This window comes from Protopterus annectens, chromosome 1.part2, assembly GCF_019279795.1.
Source record: "Protopterus annectens isolate FY-2018-M chromosome 1.part2, PAN1.0, whole genome shotgun sequence".
NCBI lineage: Eukaryota > Metazoa > Chordata > Ceratodontiformes > Protopteridae > Protopterus > Protopterus annectens.
Window position 1 is genome coordinate 372,906,838 of NC_056727.1, and position 14,035 is coordinate 372,920,872.

The 14,035-nt window shown below is 39.3% G+C and overlaps 1 protein-coding gene across 1 annotated transcript in view; it reads left to right on the forward strand.

The window, feature by feature from the left end:
• The window catches only part of GDF3 (growth differentiation factor 3), a 153,916-nt gene that overhangs the window by 72,294 nt on the left and 67,587 nt on the right, over positions 1-14,035 (forward strand). The window lies entirely within an intron of this gene.

The window sequence follows — 14,035 nt, forward strand, 5'->3', positions numbered from 1 at the left end:
TTGGAGAGCACTATAGGGTGGATGGAGACACACTACAGGAACTCTGCAACCTCTGCCATCCTCAACTCAGACCCAGGGCAAACTGAGGGGAACAAATATCAGTCGAGACAAAGGTATGTGCAGGACTTAGAATTTTAGCTAAAGAAACTTTTTAGTGAACAACGGGGGGCATGCTGGGGTTGTAACAGGCATCAGAATCCATGAGCCTCCATTTCCTGAATGCTATAGAGTCATAGATTAGTACTAGGCTAACTGCCTTTGCAGGCCATTTTAAACGTAACCAATGACCCCATCTGAGAATTGAACCCTGTACCTTGTATCTGTAAGGTAAACACCTTTAACCATTATGCCAACCTCCATTAATAACTCCAACATTCCAGTGACCACATGTATTTTCCTGTACTTCTGTGGACAGGGCCACAGATATGCAGGAGTTCCACCTTGTATTACACTACCTTGAAGTACTGGATGCCATATATTGCACTTGTATAAAAATCATAGCACCATCTGGGGAATGAGGAAGGGTCTACATAAATAGAAAGGGCTTCCACTCCATTAACTGCCAAGTTGTGTGCAATGCCGAGGGAATCCTCTTGAATGTGTGTGCTGGCAACCCAGGCAGTTACCACAACTGACATATCTGGCCCACCTCCCAACTGTATCAGATGTTCACTAGGAGTGATATCCCACATGGTCATTTACTGGGGGGGGGGTGCCGGTTATTCAATGGAACCATGGCTGATGATGCCCATCAGAAATGCACCCCCACCCCCCACTGAATGCCATAATGAGGTACGTGTTCAAACCTAGAAATATAGAGCATGTGTTTGGGCTGCTGAAGTCACATTTCTGGTGCCTAGATACATCTGAGGGAGCCCTGCAGTACAATCCATGTATATGTACTGAAATCTTCACTGTCTGTGCCATGTTTCACTTCATCATCCTGAGAAAATGGCTACAGCAGGATCAAGAAGGAGAAGAGGCACACATCCAACCACCAATGGCAAGGTCACAGCAGCCACAAGCAGGTGAGGAGTCAAAGGGGAATCAAGCAGCTGCTGTGGGTGTAAGCAGATGTAGGCATGCTTAATATGCTCTTGCATTGGCTAAGAGGCAACGCACAATAAACTCGCTCATCACCTAAAGAGGCTAAAACCTTCATCTTACACACATACTTATAGTAAAATTGATGCCGGGCAATGCTCACAACCTTTAATTTACCCATGTAATGGCTGTGTACTCCTAGCATCAGATAGACTCAGCCATGAACTAAAACTGTAGCAACTGATAGATTTACAAGGCAAGTGTTTGAACCTGGAGTATTAAAACAAAATTATGTAATAATGCAAATGAGTGGCATATCCTTGCATGTTATTTGATAATGTGAATAAGTAAAAGGTGGGTGATGTACAACAATGACTTCAACATCTGACAGCAAAGACTTATTGATAAATAATGCATGTATTCACATAATAAGCCTCAGGCATCAAAAATTCACACATTTATACTTCTCGAAAGTACTGATGATCACCGAATGTCCTCAGTTTCGCCTTATACTTTGACTGGCAAATCATTAGAGAGAGAAGTTAGAAATTACTGAGACATTTGTATCAGACTTCATAACCCTCAGAAGATTCTTAAAAATATTGATGCAATTTTAATTCTGTCAACTGTCTTGTCTTTGTAAGACCAAAATATGTAAAAAAGTGTAATTAGCAAAACAACATGACAAACACAGATATACTAAGCACTATGTCATGTATGTACCCTGACCATCGGACACAAAGCAGATGTATTCTTGAATCTAAAAGATAGAGAACAAGGATATGGCACAGTTATCACTTGCACAGGGTGTTGTGGTGGGGGCTGGGGATCCTAGGCTGGCACAATAGGTGAGTGTGTGCGAGTAAGAAAAAGAAACAGCAGACATTTGGGTAAAGCAAGAAATGACCACTGAGACAGAATGAGCTTTAACCTTATGGCTGAACCATGTAACTGGTGTGTGTGTGTGTTGTATGTATAGGTCCTCCAGGTAAAATTCATGTACGAGTGTCTGCAAGAACACAGCCAAGCCTTGTGCTAGGTCTATGTCTTGGTATGTCAGACTGGTGTCTCAATCACTGAAGGAGAAGTGAAGTATCACCACTAAGGGAATGTGATTGGACATGGCCACATTGGCTAATATCAGATAATGTGGCTGACCTATGCCCATGTGAATGCCATCCTGCACCCAGCAGGCATTGCATCACAAACTTATTCCAACTTGTCATTCATCCCATCCACTGAATTGGCAACATGGTGGAGGCAGTCACGCATGTCAGCCTGTGCCAGATCTACAACACAAACCATTTCTCTGGAGGACCAATGGGAATGTGCCTGTGCCTCTATTATGTCCCTAAACCATATGTAGAGTGGCACGGGAAGACACACCTGGAACAGGTGGAGAAAGGGTGCTTGGAGGAGGCCTGTCATCCAAACAACCCTCCTGCATGGCACTTTGCCCACACTTAGGCTATGGCCAGGGTCAACACGTGGCACGGGAAGACACACCTGGAACAGGTGGAGAAAGGGTGCTTGGAGGAGGCCTGTCATCCAAACAACACTCCTGCATGGCACTTTGCCCACACTTAGGCTATGGCCAGGGTCAACAGGCACTGAAGCTACAGTGACCACACTACTGTCTCACTCTCCACTTGTCCAGTATCTGAGGGCTCATTGGAGTGGGTTGGCATAGGCCTACAGCTATGTCCAGTGGAATTACAGGGGATGCTGAATGTCAACCTCAAGGTCAGATTCAACCTCTGCACTCCTCAACTGTGTCTGTGTTTGGTCACCATCATCATCATCGGAGTCTGTCGATACTCTGACATCAGGTGATAACAATCCTACACTTATCACCTATGATAATAAGCAACAAACACAGGGCTACAATAGTCCAATATATGCTAACAAATTAACAGTGATGCCACTATTCTAGATAGTACAGCAATAGCGACAACAGTCCTGGCACCCACAGGGATAAATAAAGATTTATTTGAACTGCTCATCAGTACTGACATAAAAATGTTTGTTTGGTGTACCATGTGCAGATGACTCTAGGGATCCTGTGTAGGATGGCCCTGGAAGAAGTTAAGCCAAAGATAAGGACGTCATCGCAATTAACAGTAACATAAGGAGTTAAAACTTTTTGCCATTTATGTCCATTAACAATAACTTTAACAAAAACTTGGATGACATGTCCACCCCAAGCCTATGTGTAATCAAGCAAAATTTAACTGTATCAATCTGAAACTACCCCCCCCCAAAAAAAAAATATTCATGTTAAACAGAACTTAAGTACTGTTGTGAATATTTTACTATACAAGAAGTATTTAACAACTGTAATAGGTAAGCCTACCTGGAAGCTCCTGCTGGGAAACTTGTCCTCCCTGAAACAGCAGCATCAACTTCCAATCACATGCTGTTGTGCACTTTTTTCACTGAGCTGTCTGGATCCCTGATAGTGGACAGTAACTCTTAATTTGACATCAGTGGTTTTGTGGTAGGCCCTCTGTTAACCATCCATCCATGGACCACTGCAGCTGCTCTCCTCAGTGTTGATGAAATTGTGCCAGTGGCCCTATGATGCATCTGATCATATGTCCTGCTCTGGCCAGCTACTGTGTTTACATCAGCCACTATCTGGTACTAAATTGACATTCTGCCAGCCATTTTCCAATGTCCCCTCTGTCAGAAAGGCACCATGTTGCCTACATGCTTCAACAATCCCTTCATTCTAAAGTTGTCTATGGGCCATCTTGGACGCTAACACCATCATTGAAAATATAGGACATTTAATTTCACTGAAATTACAATAGAAGAGTGTAAAGAGAAAAAATGTAACATTAGCACTTGTGATGACCATTAAGGCTGTGCATCTGAGAAAGTAAAATGCCTTGACAAAAATGTCTACACCATCAGTAAACTTCTAAGACATGCATACAGATAAAAGTAGCATTTGCTAATGTGTGTGTGTGTGTGTGTGTGTGTGTATATATATATATATATATATATATATAATGTTCTATGTGTCGTGAGCATGCCCAGTATATAACTGAAAAATGCAATCATACCTTAAGATCAGTAGTCTTCTGTGCTTCTGTGTACATAAATACCAAAGTCATTTTTTCTTCTGTGTTATCCACATAAAAAGTCTCCTCACTGTGTCAGGTTCCTAGCTACATGGTTTCATTTTTATAGCATAGAGTCAGGCCTGTGAGCATGGTGAATATGCAAATGAGGTTTGCACTCATTAGAATTGCTGAACCTCAAATACTTGGCTCTGTGTTGTAAATGTAAACATAGTGCAGGCACTCCCTCCATGTTTGTTGCTAATGGATTACAGAATGATTACTGGTAGGGAGAAGAAAAGCAGCAATTCAGACTCCTTATCCCCAGTGGGTGTGTCAGCCAGATTAGACTTGCAAAGTGCAGAAATATTTGTATCAAGGTTTTGAATGTAAGTTATCAGTGCACACTATTTGTTTATTTTATTTATTTACTGGAGAGGTCTGACAGAGTCCATTTTCGGTGGAGGTTTGGGCAGAAAAGCTCCATAACAGTTATAACAGCATGCACAGTTTATAAAAAAACATGCAATATATTGAACATTAGTTTACAGCAAGTAATAACTGCACTAATACTGAGCTACAACAATATTGTATACAGATAATGTATACAGATTAGACAAGATATTTAGCAATAGTATAAAGTTAAGGTGACTTACTTTGATAATGTTTTTTTTCTAGTGTAGTAGTAGCTGTTGTCATATAAGTTGTCTTGTCAAATAGTTTGTCAGTTCTAGAATGCTGTAGCTGCTGTTAGCAGATCAAATTGTCTGATATAGAGAAAAAGGTTATGGAGTATGGGGAAAAAGGTTATGGAGTATGGGGGTATGGGAGGTATAGAAGGGGATGCAAGTTTGAGAACAAGGAGTTTGTTAGATGTGATCTTGCTGAAATGTGTATTAGAAGGTAAAAATGTAGGAGAATAAAGAAGGTAGGAAGTTTAGGGCTTAGCTGGGGATATGGCATGAACCCATCCAGTTTTTGATCGTGATCTTTAAGTAGTGACTTGAAATGAAATATGTTTTATGTTGATAAGACTGATTGAGGGAGACCGATCCAAATTTTGGAGGTATAATCTGAGTGAAAAGTGTCTCCAGCCTTGTTGGAAATGTATAGAAGAGATCTGAGGAGCAAAGGAGTTGATTAGTATAGGGCTGGAGCATTTGTTGGAGAGCTGGGGTTTGTCTTGTTGGTGAATGAGTTTGTGGGTTGTGGTGAGTTGAGTGTAGGTTAAATAGTGGGGTACTTCTGGCCAGCTTAATTGTAATGTCTGGCAGTGATGGGCTCAATGAGGAGCATTGGTTGTAAACTCAGCAATGTTGTTATAACAGGCCTCAAGTTTTGTTAATTCAGTTTTATTTAAATTGGTGAATAATGGAGGAGGCATATATAAGGTGGAGAGAAGCTGTGTTCTGGCTATTTCTTGTAGGGTAGTAGCAGTGAGGAAAGGTTTAATCTTATGAAAAAGAACCTTGTTTTATGTGTCTCTTTGATGGCTTGAGCTAGGTGTTGGTTGAATTTAATGTTATCTGTTATTGCACCTAGTAGTTTAGTTTGTGCCACTGTTGATATGGTAGTATTGTCTGATGAGTGTATTTGGAATGATGGTAAGGAGTCAAGGGATTTACCAGGATGGAAGAGCATGAGTTTTCTTTTATTTGGATTAGGTAATGGCTATCTGATGCACAACTAAGATTATATGGCTGAGAAGACTTGTGTTTTTTCTTGGGGATGTTGTAGGGTTGGTGCAGTGCAAATGAACATAGAATCATTGATATATTGCATGGTTGGGAAGCCATATTGATAAAATGGTGAAGAGAAGGGGACCCAGGATTGAGTCCTGAGGTGCTCCCATGGAAACAGGTAAGGGAGATGAGAGATCATGCTGCCATTTGACAGCTTGTTGGCAATTGGTCACTCACTCATCCTTAGCCTGGTTTCATAACTACCTAAGTTTGAGAGAGGCTGGCTGTGTGAGGAGTTTTTTTCGAGGTACAGTATCAAATGCTTTAGATAGATCTAAGAAAATGGATGATACTATTTTGCTGTAATTTCTATGTTTGTTTATAGTATTATGTTTCAAAGGGCAGTTGTACTGTAGTTGGAGTGGAAACCATGCTTTGTATCAGTTAAGAGGTTGTTAGGAGATAGTGCAAATGCTGCTGTGTATGTATGCAGTTTCCTAGAATTTTGGAAAGTGGGGTTAAGGTTGCTTTAGGTCTAAAATTAGCTCAGTAGAGTTCCCTCACTTTTGGAGTGGGGTGATATTTTTCCAGATGTGTGGGAGATAGTTAATATTCTAATTAGCCACACTATTTATTTTAGCCACACTATTTCAGAACACTTATCTGTAGCTATTTTAGCAATACTATCTGCTACTATTTTAAGGAATTTAGCAGGTAAATTATCTGCTGCAAGGGATGTTCATTTAAGTTTACTGAGTTTTTATGGTGTGTGTTTGGATGGGCTTAAAGTAGAAAAGCATCATTGGTTTCCTTAGGAGGAGTAGAGATAGTCGGGGGAGTGATGGTGGTTTTTAGAAAGAGAAAGTATTGAGGTAGTAAAGAAGGAATCAAATTGTGTAGCTAATACTACCTTACTACCTTGAATGTTAGCCACTAATGGGATTGATGCTGATAACTGACCAGGTTGTAAGAGGTTTTTTTTTTTTGTAATATATATATATATATATATATATATATATATATATATATATATATATATATATATATAGTGAACCACCATTTTATCTGGGCTTTAGCTTTATTTCTAAGCTTATAGGAATGTTCAAGGTTGGCTTGGGTTTTGTTGATGTGCCATCATGTCCAGGCTATGGCACAGTAGTGCAGAGGTTGCACTGTCACCTCACAGCAAGACGCTGTCTGGTTCAATTCTATGTTGGGATGCCTTCTGTGCGGAGTCTGCATGTCCTCCCTGTATTTGTGTGGGTTTCCTCTGGGTGCTCTGGTTTCCTCCCACATTACAAAGACGTGCATCTGGAGTGTTTCTCCCCAGACCTCCACTGAAAATTGACTTTGTTCCAAGTCACTTTCCCAGTAAATAAATGTAAAATAAATTAATAAATTTCTTGACAACTGTATATTATTGTCATTTAATATCCTCATACATGTTAATGACAATGAAGCACATTGCCCTATAGACTGCATGTCTCTGATTACTGATCAGATGAGAAGAATGAGCAACAAACACAAAGATAAGACAGATTTGCATTTTTGCAAGCAATAGTCCTAACTGGTTGCATGATCACTGTGTACTACATCCGAAATTAAATGCATGTACAACTTACATATGTTTGTTAATACTGTGGATGATCATGCAGTTGCTTGTATGTGCAATGAGTTTCATTCTCTGCTGGAAATCTCTTTCTGTGGCAAAGAGGTATGGCACCCTTACTGTGCTTTAAAGACTCATTGAAGTGAGAGTTCTAATCCAGACCTGTGTAAAAATATTGCGTGTGTACCAACAAAAATGTTGTAGTGTTTATTTAATCAATTTTTTTTGTCTTTCTCCTTGCTTAAATACTGGTATTAAAAAGGAAAATAATGTGTGGCTTAGCACAAACAGAGGAAATGGAGAAGCACAAGAAATGTCATGCTTATCTCATTTGCACGATGTTTAACAGTGCACAAACCTGGACTAATGTCCCACACAGGAAGAAGACAGAGCATAGTCATTCTATATGTTAAAAAGGATACATTGTTGTAATTTGCTTTCTGTCATGCAACACCACTAACCTACATTATGTGGTAGTTAACACACACAAGTTGTAATGAATAGGGAAATATCCAACTGTTTTACACCTGCCTCCACAGCAATAGCTAGTGTAGGGCTGTAATACAGACTGGGTTCTAATACAGGAAGTGCAACATATTTTTACTGTTGTAACAGTTCAATTTTATAGTAATGAACAGGAAAATATACAAGTGTTGTTTCAATATTCCTGTGGAAACAGGTGTAAGTGTATGGTTGCCATACACCTAGTACTGGTTCTAATGCAGGAAATTCCAGGCATTTGTACTGTTGCTCTATTTCGCATTGTATTAAATATCACTTTGCATAATTATAAATAATAACTATGATTAGCTGTGCAGCTCATATGATTTTTGAAAGTTCAGATGTATGAGTTAGAGTATATGTTTCTTTAAGTATAATTCTGCTATCTGGACTTGTATGGCCTTCACACTTAACTAAGACACATACAAGGTCATCGTATATAAATTTATTTGTCAGGTCACACACATACACAGTAAATGTTTCAGTTTGTCATCTGTATTTATAAATAATCCGTGACTATGCCAAATAAACTCCTCTTCTGTTGCAAAGATGCAAAATCACGGCCATGGAAGAAAATGTTTAGTCCCTTATGCATAGGTTTGAATCTCACTGTAAAAGCAATTTTATCCGTGTATAAATCCAAACCAAGCATATGTCAGGTCACAAAATTTATGCCGCCAGTGCATGTCTGCAAAGTGAAATTGCCTTAATGGTTACAGCAGCAGACACCCCTCAAACTAGTAAGTGTCAGATTAATCTTCCAAAATTACTTGCCTCTCTGTTTGGCACTGTTGCTCTCTGCTTAACATTGTGCAAATGCTGTTGGCATTGTTGCTCAGGTTGTGCACTACCAGTTAATGCAATAACAGGAATTGGCAGGAAATAACTTATTTGCTATTGCACTTCTTTAGGATTAGACATGTCTGATGATAGAGGGGAAGGTGCCCAATTTAGGGCATAGAGGTAGGATATTCAGGAGTCTGTGATCTTTATTGGACTCCTAGTAAAGCGCCATAGCCAAAGGCTTTTGCAGGAGGGACTATACTGGCTCCCAGTACAAGTCTGAGGCTTGGAATAGTCTGGTCAAGGCTGTATCCAGTGTGACTGGCATCTCAGGAACTGGAAAACAGTGTAAACACCACTTTAATGACCTAAAAAGGCACAAGACGAATGTACTCAACCAGTGGTTGGATGATTTCCAAACTAGCAACGTCCCACAGTTGTGTAAGTATGCCAATAAAGAGAATTTATAATACATAGAAAGCTAAATATAGGCAAGACTGGAATGCATAATGCTCTGCTGTCCTTTTCTTTTCTGATGTGAATAGTCAGGTCCATGCCGAGCATCTAGAGAGACAGAGGGAAGCAAATGGTTGTAGCACAAAAGAAGTATTATTGTAGCTTTAAAATTAAAAAAAATGGTTTTCTATAGCAAATTAAGCATGCATATCTTGGCAAAAAAGCAAGTAGGCATGCGTCTGTACACAAACCAACTTGGAGTCAAGGATAAGACTGTGCTCAGAAGTTGTGGGCTCGGATATCATGAGGAACAAATATAAAATGCTGCAATCCTTTAATTATATTACAGAAATTAAATTCTACCAAAGTGGTATAAATGTCCTGCTGTACTTTAATCTGTATAATTGGACCAAGCATATATGTGCAATATATGTACATTACAGATTGCTCAAAGTAATTCATGCAGTTATAGTTTGTAGTTGTTAGGAAGTATACCTAAATGTAAAACTTCAGATACAATGCATTATCACAAATAATAGAATTACTTTGTCACGTGATGATACTAATTTTCTCTTTGTTTCGTCTCATCCCAGCCCATATCACCTTTTTTTTCTATTGTGTGTCATCAAAATGTCTCCATGTCATCCATCTGTAACAAGTCACTAAATGCTTCACAGTACAGGGAGGTAGGCCAACCCAAATGGGTCAGCCTGCCCCTGCTTCACTGGCTTCAGTATCAATGCCCAGCACATCAGGGACACAACTTGGCAGTGCTGTCTCTGCTGCTCCTGCACTACCTGTGCCCTCAGGTAGCAGTACACTGGCAGTTAGTGCTGTGGCACCCTCCATGAGTACTGGATGAGGTGGAGATTTTGTCACTCACCAGGAGATGCCTGGGTTGGTGTGTAGGGTTGTGCACAGCACCATTGGTGTATACCTATGCCAGATGGAGAGGCTGCTGTCATGGTCTGCAGGATGAGAAGTCAAGCACTCTGGCAGCTAGCAGAGTAAGGGGATGGTGATGACAGTCCTGCAGGTGAGTACTAGATTTTCACTGTCCCCATGTTTGGGCATGGGCTTCCATTGTCTTGTCCCCTCCATCACCCCAATGATGGTGTCCCTCACCATCCTTGTGTCTGGTCTGCCCTGTTTGTTTGCATTTGCTTCCTCACCTACCCATCTGACCCAGAAATGCCAACATCTCTTACCCAGCATTCCCCTCTTACTGAAGTATAAAAAAGGGCACCTGTCCCACAAATATCATCCCATACATAGCTCTCCATTTCACACACATGTCTTCTTGACATACTTGATTTAGTCCAGTTGGATGTACAACAGGATTGTGTTGTTGTCACCCCTCTTTATGGAGGTGACGGTCCAAATTCAGTTAATATTCTGTACATATTTTGATTTTACACTGTTGAAGAAATAGATAGCTACGGTTCTTTCCTACCTTCCTCCTGCACATTCCTATATTGCTTTCCATTTGTTCTTCCCCCACACAGTAAAACATGGAGAATAGTATAGAGAATAATTTCATTGGTTTATCACTACTTTATTTAAAAGTTTTACATACATCTGGATTTGAATACTATATCTGGGCTCCAAAAGAAATGTCAGTGCATTTACACATGCTGCCACATAATCACCTAAGCAGCAGGTGTGTTTCATACTCTCAATCCTGAGAACTCTCATAATTTTATCAACGAGGTTCACATTTGCACATTGCTCACCTATGGACAAATAGGGAAAGCGGTAGAAATGTGCATCTTGCATGCGCAAACACTTTTAATAAAACATAGAAATGGGGAAAAAATCAGAACCAAACTGTTTTTTGTATGTTGGCGCTTTCGTCAAGTTTAATAACTCATCTTCTTCAGACAAACGGAACAACCATATCAGATACATTTAAATACAAAATCACATGATCAGATACACTTAAATACAAAATCACATGATCAAGGGTAAAAGTCACATGACCAATGTTAAGTGACCACATTACTTTTCTGAGAAAATTTTGAATACATATAAAATTATAAAATCATTTAAAATACCAACCGCCCCCTGAATAATATTCAGCATCGTCATTTTTTAAAACATACACAGCCAAAATACACAAATATAAAATTATAAACTATTCAATGAGTCAAACTCTTCAATTTCAGAACACAGACTATAGAACACTGATCATTGAATCCTGTCTTGCCTATGCAAAAACTAGGGCAACTTAGTTATGGTGTATTGGGAGAGTGAATTTGTATTTAATAATCTCTTTATTCAGCACATTTTTTACTACACCAGATTTTTGGATAATATTTTTATTATATTTAAGGGTGGACACGATTTATTTGTTGAATTTATTGAATATTGTAATAGAACAACAGAATTTCTAACATTCACCCATACATTCAATACAGAGAGGATAGCATTTTTAGAAGTGGACTTGTCTAAGGATAGACAGAGTAGATGTTATAAAGCGAAGATCTATAGAAAGGAGACATATTCAAACTCCTTTTTGCCCTTTACTAGTGCTCACCCTTGGTATCAGAAAAAATCTGTTGTGAAGGGACAGCTTGTAAGAGCAGCCAGAATGTGCACTACTAATTTTGATTTCATGACTGAATGTGACTTGTTAGTCCAAATGTTTTAGAAGAGAGGCTACCCAGCACCCTTACTTGAAGAGTTGGTGAATGAAGTTCAAATGAAAAGGAATGCACGTTATTTCAAAGTTATCTTGGTGGGTGGACAACGTATGATGGAAAATGGGGGTACAGTGAGTCCAACAAAGTGAAATGGTAAACTATCCCTTGACTTTCATAACTCCTTATAATACTGATGCTGGCAACATTAAACACGTCTTAAGAATTAGTGTAATAGCATCAGAGAGGTCCTTAGTGAATAAACTCTGTGCTAACCCGAAATTTATTTTTAGAAGAGCTGAAAACCTGAAAGGGTTATTAGAATTCAAAAATTTGGGACTGACAAGGCAACAAGGTATGTTTAAATGTGAGGCCTGTGTCTATTGTAAGCATATGGATGTGGGTTATACATACATACTGAAAGTATACTTGTAAGGGCAAGTACAACTGTGATTCCAGTAGAGTGGTGTATTTAGCCCAGTGCCAGTCTTGTCCTAGTTTTTACATAAGCAAGACTGACTATAAATTAAGAGTGCGTGTGTATGAACACCTATATAATATTAGAAAAGGGAGGTTGGAAAGTGCTTTAGCTAAACATGTGATCAATCAGCCAGGCCACTCATCTTTATTCAGAGTTGATAGGTCAAGTTGAGTATGATGAAAACAGAGGTTCATATACCCTAAGACTTGAGCAGCATGAGCTAATTTGGCAGATTAGAACACATGCCTATAATCAGCCAGGATCAAATGATCTGTGTTCTATAGTCTGCGTGCTGAAATTGACTTGTTGAATAGTTTATAATTTTATATTATTTGTGTATATTGGTTGTGCATGTTATAAAAATGAGGATGCTGAGAGGACAGATGCTATTTTAAATGCATTTTAAATGACTTTATATGCATTCAAAATTTTTTCTCAAAAATAATGTGGCCACTTTAAAAGTTTAACATTGCTTGGTCATGTGACTTTTACCCTTGATCATGTGATTTTGTATTTGGTCTTTAAGTGTATCTGATATGGTTGTTCTGTTTGTCTGAAGAAGTTGAATTATTAAACTTGATGAAAATGCTAACATACAAAAAACAGTTTGATTCTGGTTTTTTGCCTCTTTTTTTTTTGTTAAGTGGTTTGTTAGTTTTCTTTGGAGTTTGATGCACAGACACTTTTGCAAACCATCGCACAAACCTGCTGCTTGGTGGTGTGCAATGCAAATTGGACAATAACATTTATTACTTTTTTTTACTTAGTTTTCATGCCATGAAACTATGTGTGGAAACCCACACAACATGAAGGCACAATCTAAGAAAATAACACATGTACAATGCAGCCATCTGTTGCCTCCCCTCATGCACTGCAACCTCGGTCTTTTGGTATTTCCTTCTTAAATATATGAACTACACTACATAAATAAATAACAAGTGCTGTCTTATATACCACCACATCTTTATAATGACAATACACATTTAAGATTTTCCAGCACTTAGTAATGTGGACAGCTGTTTACATATAGTTTGTAATCCTGTCTATTAAAGTATAACTGGACATTTGAAACAACGGCAAATACTACATATGGCACACTTGTCAATCTGATAACATGCAGAACTGTAATATCTTGATGACTGCTAGCTATCCATTCCATGCAGGCCAACCAACATCATCTCTCCAACATCCACTTCTGATGTCATCCATTAGAAGTTGCCCTGCAACCTTGTAAAAGTCAAAGTCACACTTGTGCCATGGCATGTGCGTTGAATACTTGTCCTTGGGTAGAGGTTCTAATATCACTGCAGTCAACTGGGGTGTGTGTGTGTGTGTGTGTGCCCTTAGATAGGGGTTCTAATCTCACTAAAGTCAACTGGGGTGTCTGTGTACCTGCTTGACATTAGAGAGAGCATTTTACACCAGCATGTGGGACACTGCTATTACCATCTTACTCTCTCCAGGCTCTCTTGATGTTATCGGCTAGAGCTGATTTGTGGTTGTGCAGTATTTCCATCAGGGCAGGGTCAGAGACTGGTCTGTATGTCGGGTACAAATCACCTAATCCTATACAATACAGATTACAATGACAGGGCTTTCAGTCTATCCACATACATCATGGCATGTGTAGATCACTGTGGGTGAAATACCTTTAAGAAGCTTTCCAGTCAGCAGGCACTTGCATGCAAGTACTTAACACATGCAAGCAAGAGTGCCAGTTTGAGTGAGCAGTCAGCGTGAGAGCATGCATGTGTGTAGCAGTCAGTCAGTTCATT